Here is a 12,277-nt window from a genome sequence, read left to right as displayed (position 1 = left end):
TCACAAACCTTGCGCAACTTAAGCGGGTTTGTGTGTAGAGAAAATGAGAAAGAATTGCTTTCTCTTTACATTTTGTTTTGCAGCTATTCAAAAAATTATAAATATCTTTACTTCTTTGCTCTTATTGCTTATATTGGTAGGTAACTTGTTCTTGGCTTTGGTAATTGCTGGAGTGCTATTCAGTCATTTATTCCACACTCTGAAAGATCTTGAGAAGTTCTTGAACATTTTTGTATGTTTTATAGTAATACTCAGCGCAAATGAATACTCAGCTGTAAAGCAGCTGTAGGAAAAGTCTGTAGGCAGAATATATTGTGCCGATAAATGGCAGCATTCAGACTAAACCTAATGACTCATTATATTTTATTATTTCATTGTTTCCTCCACAACGGAACAGTTCTCTGGCTTAGAAAAACAGTAACAATTGATAAAATTTAAATGAACGTGCTTCCTAGACTTCTGAAATTTCTAGCTCTCCCTGCTAAGGAAGGCTCTTGTCAGATTTTTTTCTCAAAGAAATATCCAATAGGGTAAGATGGGTTCCCTTCCTGAGGAATTGCTATGACATGACATATAATTTTTCTGGTACATTATGTCGTGTTTCAGCATCATGCAGTTAAATGGTCTGTTTCCTTGGTCTTTCTGCATTCTCAACAGAAAATGGCTTGCAATTCTTTCCTTCTAAAGTAGAAAAAATTTAAACTCTAAAGAATTACATTAAGCTTGAAACTTGACAGTCTGACAGTACCAGGCCCTCACTGTAATTGCTTTTGATGGTTCCCTCCAGATTTAGAATGAGCTTTTATTACTGTTGCCTGCATATCTTATTACAATTAGCAATACTGGGTGTGAAAAGGCAGAATGGATTCCTCTTAAAACTTGTGGTGGAAAGGTGGACTGTGAATTAGTTTAAGAGCTCATATTGCTTATTAAACAGCTTCCAGGTTTCCCAGTTTGCTGCATTGTACCAATTATCTCTCTTGTATCAGAATTTTTGCAAGGATCAATACTGTTTATTTCATTCATGTTACAAATGATCTTAAAGTTTTAAAACATGAATAGAATCAGTAAGTCAACATCTATTAATTTCTATATTGATTATCTTATATGCTTTGCATTTGGAGAGGTACTTAGAAGGAATGCTATGTACCTGATAGAACAAAGCAGGACCGATTACACGCAAAGTGAAGACACAAATAGCACTGCTGAGACCTAAACAAGGAGTAGGATGTTAAATATTGCGTCCTGAGCCGTACATTGGATTTTCTTGTTTCTCTTTTGTGTCAAAACCTAACAGCATGCAAAATGAGGAGTTGTTTCTTTATTTTTATTTTACCACTAGTTTTAAAGGACAAAAATCAGTCTTAATAAATGGCCATAGATTTTGGAATACTCTCATTAGTGAGTCCAGAGATACCTGGGGAAAAAACGAACTGTATATTCTAGATACAGATTAAACGTACAGACCGCTGACATCCTGCTAAGTTTTGAGAGGCTCATGTAGGTGTTTTTTGTATAAAAACCTTGTATGAAGCTAAATGAAGCCAATGGGGAAAGTCACATGAGTTTTAGAGAGCTTTGGATAATCTCTAATGTCTAGATTTTTATGAACAGATCTATATTCTGTAACAGTCGAGAGTGTGTGTGTGTGTGTATATGTAAGTGTGCATGCGCACATACAATATAGTCAATTGTTATATTACCTACTGTTAGTAATGAACCTCTTCAGAAGATTCACCGGGGAATTAGAGCTGCCCCGTGCTGGGAAGTGCAGTGTGCTTTCTGCTGTTGCTGCAACGAGTGAAAGAGGGAACTCATCACCCCCTCATAAAATGAGCCCTCAGACCTACAGGGCTTCTGTAACACCATATGCAATCTTTTAAAACATGTCAATTCCTTAGTCTAACTCTGCTCTGAAAGCAGCTGATTTCATGAGAAGAAGAGCTAAGCTAAGCTTGGACAACTCTGAAAATGTCCCTTTTTTATATATATATATACATATATATATATATATATACATATACACTGCTGCTAAAAATGTTTTCTGTCTTTCAAATTTTTTGGGAACCTTTTCAAACAGCCATTTTTATTTATAAAACATTTTAAAAAATGTTTTGAACCAATAGGTCTTTTGAGTTATTTGCATCTGTTTGTACTATCTGAAGTGATCTTTCTGATTATAAGAGTTTATGCAAGGGCTGAGGCAGTATGTGCTATGTTTTAGGCGGGAACTCCTTGCTCTTTCTTTTGTAAGGATACATATTTCAGACAGAAACTAGATTCAAAATGTAGGAACTGTCACAATCTAACTAATAGAAGACAGTGACTTTCCTGGGATTTTGTACTGTAAAAGTACTGTTGATTCTTTCTTATTCTCTGGAAAGGAAAATGGAGGCATCAAATGAGGGGGTATACTTGAAAAATGTCAGTTACCCTTTTTTGTTTTCCTACTACTGCAGGATGGATAAAATCAGATGGGTTTCAAATAAATACTCCTGAAACTAATAACCTAAGACTTGAGTGTAATTACATTTTCAGTGATTCATCTGTGTAACACCCTGGGTTATTTTACATAGAGAGCATCTATTCCACATGTACACTATGATTATTCTATCTGATTGACATCTGCATTCTCCTAATAAAGTCCCAGTTGCCCACCTGTATGCTGCTGCCTTTTTTCTTAATGCATTTGTAAGATAAAATATCCCTTAGAGCACCATGCTGAAAGTCATAAAACAGCAAGTCAGTCTAAATTTTTCAGTAACAGCACCAGCATAGTTATCAAGATTCTCTAAAGATTAATTTTTTAAAAATTAATGATTTGAATGTTTGTTTGAACACCAGACTAGTACCAGGGAACTTTGGTGGAGCTGCTTCAGATTTGCACTAATGTATCATAACCGAAAATAAAATCTGGCTCAAGCTGTATAACTGAAAGGGCTTTGCAAAGAAAATTTTTGTACATTGGTGTCAGATCAGTTTTGTCATGTTGCTTTTCCTCCTATTTATTCTATTCTGTATTCTAGTCTATGTTATTCCTACTCCTATATATTACCTATGGAACTCCTTCAAGATGTTGGGAATATTAGATGTTTGCAGGGGCTCAAGGGGAAATTTCAGTCCGATGCAGGTCGCAGTGACCAAAATTGCAGAATGTTTTGTTATAGTGGGAGCGAAAATGAAAAAATAAATTCTTTGCAGGTGTCCATGTATAGTGTCAAGTAAGACAGTGCTGAGCAGGCCTGGACTAGGAAGCGTAAGGTAATCTCTCCATGTAAGGGTGACAGGAACAGCGGCAGGGCAGGCGGAAGGAGCTTGACTCTCTCACCTGTAATGTGCAGGCTCTGGGTTGTGTTAGTCCATTAGGTCTATGGCCTAAAATCACTCTGAGTCTCTGTTCTTACCTTCCTGTCTCTGGAGGCCTGGAGTCTGAGCAGAAACATTTGGCAGAGAGACTTGTGGAGTATAGGCTCTCTAAAACCAGGCCTATGTTCTTGCAATAGAAGTAATTGGAAAATTCCATTTAAAATGCAGGGTTGTTTGCTGTCTTTCAGCTTTCCATGCTTGTAAATTCACATTTGTAACTCGTGTCCATTTCTCATCTTAGTTCCTTTTGCAAAACCTGGTGGGTGGCCTGCTAATGCAGAGATAGATTTTGACTGGTTTCCATTCTGCACTCCCCTCCAATTGACCTTTGAGGCAGATTTTCAGCTAGCCCATCTCAGTCACAGTCTTGATTTAATACCGGTTAAGCCTCTAACCTTCATTACTGTAACCCTGGGGAAAGACGCTGCATGAACGCGTTGAGCTGAGACTGTCACTAGATTCTGGTACCATGTGTATGAAAATTGTTATACCAGAAAAGGAAATCTCTGAAATATTAGGGCTAAAAAATCTTTCTGTGAATTTGACCATTTATGAAAAAGAGGTTGAGAGGCTTATTAGAAACCCTGGTTTATATAAGAATTTTGTGAAAGCAGCACACAGGGTCGGTCCAGTCTTCCTGGTTAGTTGGGGTTTTGTTGTTTTTGGAGGTAGTACAACCTTTCGTAAAAATCTTATAGTCTAGACTTTCTTGCAGAAACAAGTAATGACTTGGCTATTTGGTCTATTGTTAAATGTTCCTGGTAAAGTACTTAGTGCAGATACTGCTGCCTAGGCAGACCCAAGGAGCGAGACTGGGTCGACGTTGGGGTTTTAGAGGAGAAAAAAATGAATCATTTTGAAGTGACAAGAGAGCATGTTCATTCTCTCTGTCTTACGGCAATTACGTCCTGACCTACAGATCATTCCTGCTTTCTGTGATAAATGGAGGATGTATTGCGAAAGTGGCTTCTTTATTCTGCCGAGCAGACTTTCGGTGATACGTTTCTAAAGGGAAAGTTGTTAAAATATCTCAACTGCATGTCCAAGGTAAAAAGAAGCATTACCAGAAAATTAGTAAGTTCAGTAGTAAAAGCCAGATCCAGTTGTTTGTTTTGTGCACTTCCACAGTAAGAAATAATTGGTGCTAAATGAACAAAGCTGATGACTTTACCCTAGGTTAGGAGACTCCTCAAGGGTGACTGGGATGTGATAGAACAGGCAAGGAAAAGAATCTGCTATTTTAGTCAGAAAATAACAGTGGCTTTTGCAGTGTCCAGCTCTGTTCTGTCTCAGCCTACTATATCCGTTTTTACTTGTTTCCTTGTATTTTCAAAAGGCTGGATGTGCTATTGCCCTCCCCCACCCCTTTTTTGATTCTGCTGTTTAAACATGTTTCAGCTCTCACAGGTGTCATTGTAGGTAGTGATTTGATCTTAAATATCAAAGCTTTGATCTTATTTCAGAGAAATATGAATGAGTTCGAATCTGGGACTGGAGAGAGGACAGGAGGAACATAGAGATTGAATGAGAGCTAAAAGACAGCAAAAGATGAAGCACAATTATGACTACTAAAATAATTTTAGATTCAATACAAACATTCTAGAGGGAGAGGAAAAGCCTGTTACATGTTATCTGCTCTACCTTAAGTTGTAGCTGTTCCTGATTTATTCAATTCACTGCTTCCAGATTAACTAAGAGCTCACTGCTGATGTGTCTTTCTACGTGCAATTTGTTGTTAGAAAATATGTACTTAAATCATATTCATATATTGTACTGATCCAAAGTGGCTTTCTGCAATAAGCCGATTAAAGTGAGTAATTCAAACCTGCTGAGCAAATCTGTGGAACCTGGCAATGACAGGTTTCTGTCCATGCCCAGGTATATATGTACAAACTGTTCAGCAGGGAGTAAAGCTTTGTTTAATTTGGCTATGGGATTTTTTTAAAGATCATTTTTAGGATTACTGCCCAGGAATTTCCTACATCCTTCTGACAGCAGGATCTTTCTAGATAAACCTAGTTATTTTGTAAAGATTAACCGAGTACATTAGTCCAGTATTAAGAGGAGACTTTCCATCATATGAACGCTGGGATAATCCATTTTTCTTTAAAATTGACATTATTTAATTTTATTAATTTATAAAGTTGTGGTTTTCATTCTGTGTTTTCATTCTGGCAGTCAGTGTAGAGAATCACCCCAGAGAGTCACAAGCTGAGGCCTTAATTCAGGAGAGTTTGTAAGCATGTGTTGAACTTTAAGAGTGTGTTTAGCTCCTTTTGAAGTCAGTAGGATTTAAACAAACACTTAGAGCCTAAATAGTGGAAAAGACATGAGAGATCTGCAGTGCAATTTAGGTTTCAGAATCGCTAGATTACCTGCACTTAAATGCTTTATTTTTGTGATTGGATTCAATATGATTTTGCAATTGTAGCTGCCATCTGCAGGATTGGGTTGTCATGCTAGTTAAAAATAGGATTATCATATTACAAAAAATAGAACAAAAAACCACCCTGTCCTTTGATTGGTAGGACGGACTTCCAGGCCTTTACTAAAATGAGATGGAGAACTGTGCACAAGAGGCAGGCTCTGTGGCGAGACTGCATGCTAAATAACCCTTCTCCTTCTAGCCGCAACTCTGCATCGCCTGCTGGCAATCACAGTTTTTACCCATCCCGTGGTCTGGGGACAACAACCAGAGGAGAGCAAGGACTTGCATTTCTGACATGAGAAGCTGGTTCAAGGATTTGTATTTGCCCACTTATGTCTTTGGATATTGATCACGACCGTCGTGAGAGGAGAAGGAAGGGTTAGGGAGAGAAACAGCTCCACGGGTTTTACAACCTGGAGAAAGGTTGTGACACAGTTTAGCCAGTGCTGGAGTTATATAAATGAATATGTGATTAGTAAGTGCTTAACGACCAGTTATGAGAAATGGCATTTAACATTTGTTGATGAATTTGCAATTCACTGAATTCCTGAAAGATCTTGACAAAATTCCTAAACAAACTACATTTTCCTTTACTTTATACTCTTGTAGTTAAGAGATTGATTTGTATTTTTTCCTTCTGAAGGCAGTGGCGCTAGTGTGTTTCTCAAAGTGAATGTGGTCTAGTTTATTTAAGTAAGAAGGATTTTAAGTGGAAATGAGCCACAGAAATGTGTGCCACTTGTCTAAAACAAACATGATTTAGACTTTTCCTTTTAAGTGATATCTATTTCTACATTCTTAAGTAGATCCTTGTTAGTAAACATCTGCAAGTGTGTTTGATGAGATAAAAAAGATCCAGAACTGTATTTATATCACTAAACTGGGATGTTCATTTTAAATCAGTAAGAACCTGCACCTATGCCAACTGAATTTAATGGGAATTTTGCAACTGCATGGATTCAAGTCCTTAAAAAATTTCTGAGAGCATTGTTCATTTACTTGTCTACACAGCTGTTTTAGATGTTATGCATGGTTTTCTGAGGTTTTTTGGATCATATGTTTTATGACTAACTAAATAGAGTGTGTGATTAATAATGTTAAGAGCTGATTTGGACCAGTCATTAGAAGATATATTATTTAAAGATATATTGGTATCTTCTTAGTTTAGTAGATTTGTTTGTGAGTTTGTTCTTGCTGCAGCGAATGTGTCTGTTTCTGTCATGTTTGAGTGATTCCCTCTGAAGGATTCCCGGATTGATGCTTAAGGAGCCTTCTGTAAGCATAAATCAAAAATAACCTCTATCTTGAAAGTTTATTACTCTAGAGAACAAAGAGTGGTACTTGCAAGGGCTTAAGATAGTGTTGAGAAATTGTCCTGTTTTTTGAAGTTAAGCTTTAGGTTTTATTTATTCAGAAAATTCCAGACTTATCTTGCTCCACAGTGGTTATGAAGCATGCAGGTGCAGTTTGGCTTTTGGCCAGAGGTAGAAGCTTATTAAGAATCATTGATTCCTTGGCTAACATTAGATTTGTGGTTCCCACATTGAAAATATTTTTCATTAACAATGTAATTGAGTGAGCTTATTACTGTCTGCTGACCTTTACTGGGACTAGACTGTTTGCTTAATACACTGAGTATATGAAAAGACCACACAGGGAAGGTTCTCTGCAAGGGACTTCCTTAAGTGGGAAATCATTTCTGCAGCCATTTCTTGACTGCTTTTCTCTAGCCTCTGTGCATCAGCATAGGTCCAGGTACAACTTAGACTCTGGTGATCCTTGAGGCCACCATTTCTGTTCAGACCATTGAAATCTACAGAAAAATATTCAGTCTGCTCACTAACGTAACTTAGAGAAGAGGTTACCAACTGTAATTTTGGATCATGATGGTGATTTTAGCAAGCAAGTTCTTCATGATTCTTGGTCTGGGGTTTACATTTTGTAAGATCGATTTGAAATAAATGACTTAGTTTTCAAGTCATTTCCAAGAATAAATGCAAGAATAGACCATATGTGGTAAGTGAATGTTCGTAATACTGCCAAAACTAAACACAACTCTTGAGCTTTGTTTTGAGCATCGGTTTTTATTTTAACTTAAATTTAAAAGGAAAATACTTCTATGATTCACCTTATATTACAGCCACCAGCATTGCTGTAAAGGAGCATCTCTGATGATCATATTTTAAATCACATGTGGTTTCAACTTTATTTATATTTTTAAGATTTATCTTTAAAAATAAATGTCTGCAGATAGCATGCTTGATTAATCTGTTCATGTGAAAGATTTTCTCCCATCCTCCCTAAGACCATTTCTTTTTCTATTCATGTTTGAACTTTTCTCTTTTTGGCTGGTAGCCATAGGCAATCAATATGATGCCTCCCAAGAACTTACACCGTGGGGAATCAGTTATTCTAGACCAAGGCTTTAGGTATAGCCACAAAGTCTATGAAGTTTTCACCTGCTCAAGCTCCTTTTGTAATCCTTCTTTAATAATGACTGCTGATGAGCCCCTTTCTTTTGAGGACTTTTTGTGAAGACGGTGTTTATGCAGCCAAGATGGCAGATTGTTGATATATCAAAGAATCTAAGTGTTTCCCTTGGGATGGGCTAAATATATCATCTCTGCAACACAAATGTTGCTCTGAGCTTTTGTTCTGCCAGTCATAAAGTGACTATTTGTTGTTGTTTGCGATTCCTCATACCTTTGTTTCGATGTTAATACTATGAAGACTATCCATTTTCTGTTTATGAGCTGCTGCTGCCACCTATTTTTATGATACTGAAGAAAGTATATGTCAGATTATATCCCCTGTTACTATCAGCTTATGTATTAAGCCTTTATTTTTTCAGATTAATGACAAAAATGAAATATTAGACCAGACTATGGAAAGAAATTCACACTGAAAATTTTGTTTTTTCTCTAAAGACTGCTACATGTCTTGGAGAGATGAAATCTCCTCTTTTAGGAAAATGTCAGCTTTTGATCTGAAGTGATTCTTTTAATTATCAAAGAAAAATGAGGAAAATAATGTAATGGTCCAAGGACACAAGTACGCCTCTTAAATTAATCAAGGTTTTTAGGAAACTCCTGTATCTGTATTAACTGATGAGACTATTTGTCTTTTCAAATCCCATGACAGTTGGTTGAGCACAAAAACTAAGTCTAAGAACCTTTCATCTTTCTGGCAAGGAATACCTCAAGATGAGCAATTCTGCTAATGTTGCAGCCTCTGACCTGATTTTGTTTCAGAACTACAACTATTTGATTCTTTTGCCACTAGAAAGCTCTTTTTAATTGTATCATTTGTAGCAGTCACATAAGAATTATTTTCTACTTCATACTCCTTCAAAGACATTACAGATTGGAATTGGCTGTGTACTCCAGCAGGAATTGTGTTGTGCAGATCTTCTTTGGGGTCTGTGTGAACTCAGAAATAGTTACATCGCTTGAAAGACATGGGACTGGTCCATCTGTCCTCCTGCAAAAAAGGTGTTGTTTTTTCTCCCAAGCTATGCAAAGCCATTATCCTACATGGCTTTGAATTACTTTACTGTTTAGTTAAGTCCTGTGTTGCGTATCTTCTGTTTCTTATGGCTCATACTCAGCTGTGGAAAGAAATATCAAGTAATGTAACCACTTTCTTCCAAATCTTGGGCCAGAATTTCAGCTGGTGTAAGTCAGCAGAGCTCCACTGACATTATTAGTGCTCCAGTGATTCGCACCAGCTGTGGATCTAGTCTTCCACCTCAATTTATGAAGGGCTTGAACTAAATGTCAGGAAATATGAAATGATCTCTTATAGTCAGCAGTTCTCCAGATGTGTTAATGGAGTTTAAGTTTACCAAAAGGCAAGACTTCAAAAAATGATCCAACAGAAGAATAAACTTTCAAGAATGCCTTACTTACAGGCTTTTTGGCAAGAGAGGGCAATACAACTCACTGCAATTTAAAGAAATTAACTTGGTTATACTGCAGGATATGGTAATACAGCTTCAATGAGAATCCAAGATTTAAAGTAATTTCACAGCACAAAGCAAGCTGTTGGCATGTAATGAATAATTGCCATGCAACTATTAATCACCTGTTCTTAAAGCCAAAATTAAGTTGCTTGTGAACTCCAGGTCTTTAGTCTAATGCTTCCACTTTGCAAGTGTGGTTGGGCTTATTCACAGGCACAGTATTACAACTTTTGGAGATTAAATGAGGACTGTGTTGTTACAAGAACACAGAAGCTTAACAGTTCTAGCTGTGTAAAGTTAAAACTCACCATTGATTTGGCTGAAGTATTGAAGTATTTTATAGATCTAATCTACTGTATAGTGTTGAAAGCAGCTTACCCAGTGAAGATAAAATTGTTGTTGACGTTACTATTTGTAAGCACTGTCAGGCTTGCTTTTCAAAATTAGAAAATTCTGAAATAGATAAAGCCTCGGTCAACAAATCTGAGGTCATGGTAACTGTCACAGTATTATGCCTATGTGCGTAGTATAGGACAGTGAAAGATTCCTAAGCTACTCTAAAAAAGACTTTCAGTACCTGAAATAACCTGTGGTGGAACAGATATCTTCACATCCTAATTTACAGGCTGGTGAGACCATTTAGAATTAAGTAAAATGATCTGTATGCTACTCTACACTATGTCATTCAGGTATATTCTCAGTGGAGACATAATGCTTTAGACTGACCCAGAAAGGTAAAAGAACAATGTATCTTCAATAAGTGAAGTTGAACATAACACTTCATTGGAGTAACTATACTTTGAAAAAAAACTAGTGTATGAATAAGTTGATTGTTGGCAATCAGAATAGCTTTGAGTGACATGCTCCTGCTGACTGGAGGTTAATTGGCTAAAGGTCAGATTTTGGCAGGTTTGCTTTACAGTTAGTCCAAGTGACTTTTGATGAGGCACATGTCTATCTAAATGTTACTGCATTTCAACTGAAAAGATAAAGTCCTTGGACATGATTTATTCAGGCCTAAAGGAAAGCATTTTGAAGAATTTCCAGTGATAACTAGTTAGATTTCCAGATAAAAAGGTGATCATAATCTGAAAATACAAGCATATTGTACTCAAAGCAGTTTACAGAATTGGAATGATAAATAGAGCGGTGAGGAAACTGTTCTGAATACTGGAGAGCTGTTAGGAAGTCACAGTATCTGAGATCCAGAGCTTACTGGGCTTTTGCTGATTCCTCAGGAGCGTGGAGGGTGTCACCTCTAAAGGAAAATCATTCCCCAGGTTCACAGCAGAAAGCATTATAGTGAAAACGCTGAACCTCCAAAGGTTTCAAAGTTTCTACTGGAAAACTTGCAGCCTAAGAAGATGTGAATCAGATAGTGGCTGAGGTCTTAGAAAGCTCACTACATTTTGGAGATTGCAGTGTTTTTAAAGCAGCTTCTGTTCCCCAGAGCTTTATAGTTAGAAAGGAAATTTGGTTGTGAATCTGCATGAAACCAAATTTCAAAACAGTGATCAGAAATCTTGGATTTGACTAACTCTGGTCACAGTCATGAAGCAAATGAAAGCAAATGCTTGAGTTAGTCTGGAAATTAGGATTGCTTTTGAATGTCTCATTACACGAAGCCCTCAAATGGCAGCATTTGAGAGTAACACTTTCCATCACTTCTGTCTAGTTCTTCTGTTCCTGGTAGATGTTGTGTTGGCTTTGATAACGTATGAATTTTTCACCCTCTTTCTGGACTACACCAGTGGAACTTGGGCATGAAGCTATCAACCCTTAGGAAATTCCGACCTGTCCAAAATCCTACAATGCAGGCAACTACAAGCACATCAGGTCTGTTTTCTACTTCCTGTACTGATTTCCCACAGAATACCAAGTCAAGATCAAGAGACTAGTTCTTATTTTCAAAGCAGCTAGTTATTTAGGCCCAGAAAATCACATTCAGTTGAAATGCAGTAACAAGAACTCCAATATCTGTGATCAATAATGCTTCCTCCTAAGACTCACAAAAATAAATATGTCTGTGCAGGATTCAAGGACTTTTTTGAGATCTAGTCTATAAATATAAAATTAATTCCCATAGGAACTGGAAGTGATTGCAAAAGTCACGATCTTCTGAATTGCAAGTTGCATTTCTTTGCCTTACCTTCCCAAGGAGAAACAGAGAGTTGTGTTCACTAGAATTCCACCTCAGATAGAGATGAGAAACAGTGAACATGAGCACTTGGCAAATCTCAGGAGCTCATATAACAGAGAGATGTTCAAACAATCTATGGCGATAAGGACGGTCAAGTAAGTGCTATATAGGATTAAGTGATACAGAGTAGCATGTTATTCAGTATAGTGGATGTCTGATCCTGATATGAAGTTTTCAGATAGGACTCTGTGTAGTTATCTCAGTTATCTGAGACAAACCTGCATCTTGGCACACGTATGTCAGTGCATGACAAGTGCTTCTATTTGCATACAGTTATAGCAAATGTAAACATAGCATGTGAAAGAGGAGACCAGGGATTTGT

General features: G+C 37.1%; 1 protein-coding gene across 3 annotated transcripts in view; it reads left to right on the top strand.

Annotated features, from left to right (window-relative positions):
- XRCC4 (X-ray repair cross complementing 4) overlaps nt 1-12,277 on the top strand; it is a 187,311-nt gene that overhangs the window by 173,701 nt on the left and 1,333 nt on the right. The gene's annotated exons all lie outside the window — the stretch shown is intronic.

Source organism: Rhea pennata, chromosome Z (genome assembly GCF_028389875.1).
Source record: "Rhea pennata isolate bPtePen1 chromosome Z, bPtePen1.pri, whole genome shotgun sequence".
Classification (NCBI taxonomy): domain Eukaryota; kingdom Metazoa; phylum Chordata; class Aves; order Rheiformes; family Rheidae; genus Rhea; species Rhea pennata.
Note: the sequence above shows the minus strand (reverse complement) of the source record. Positions and strands in the feature narration are given on the sequence as shown.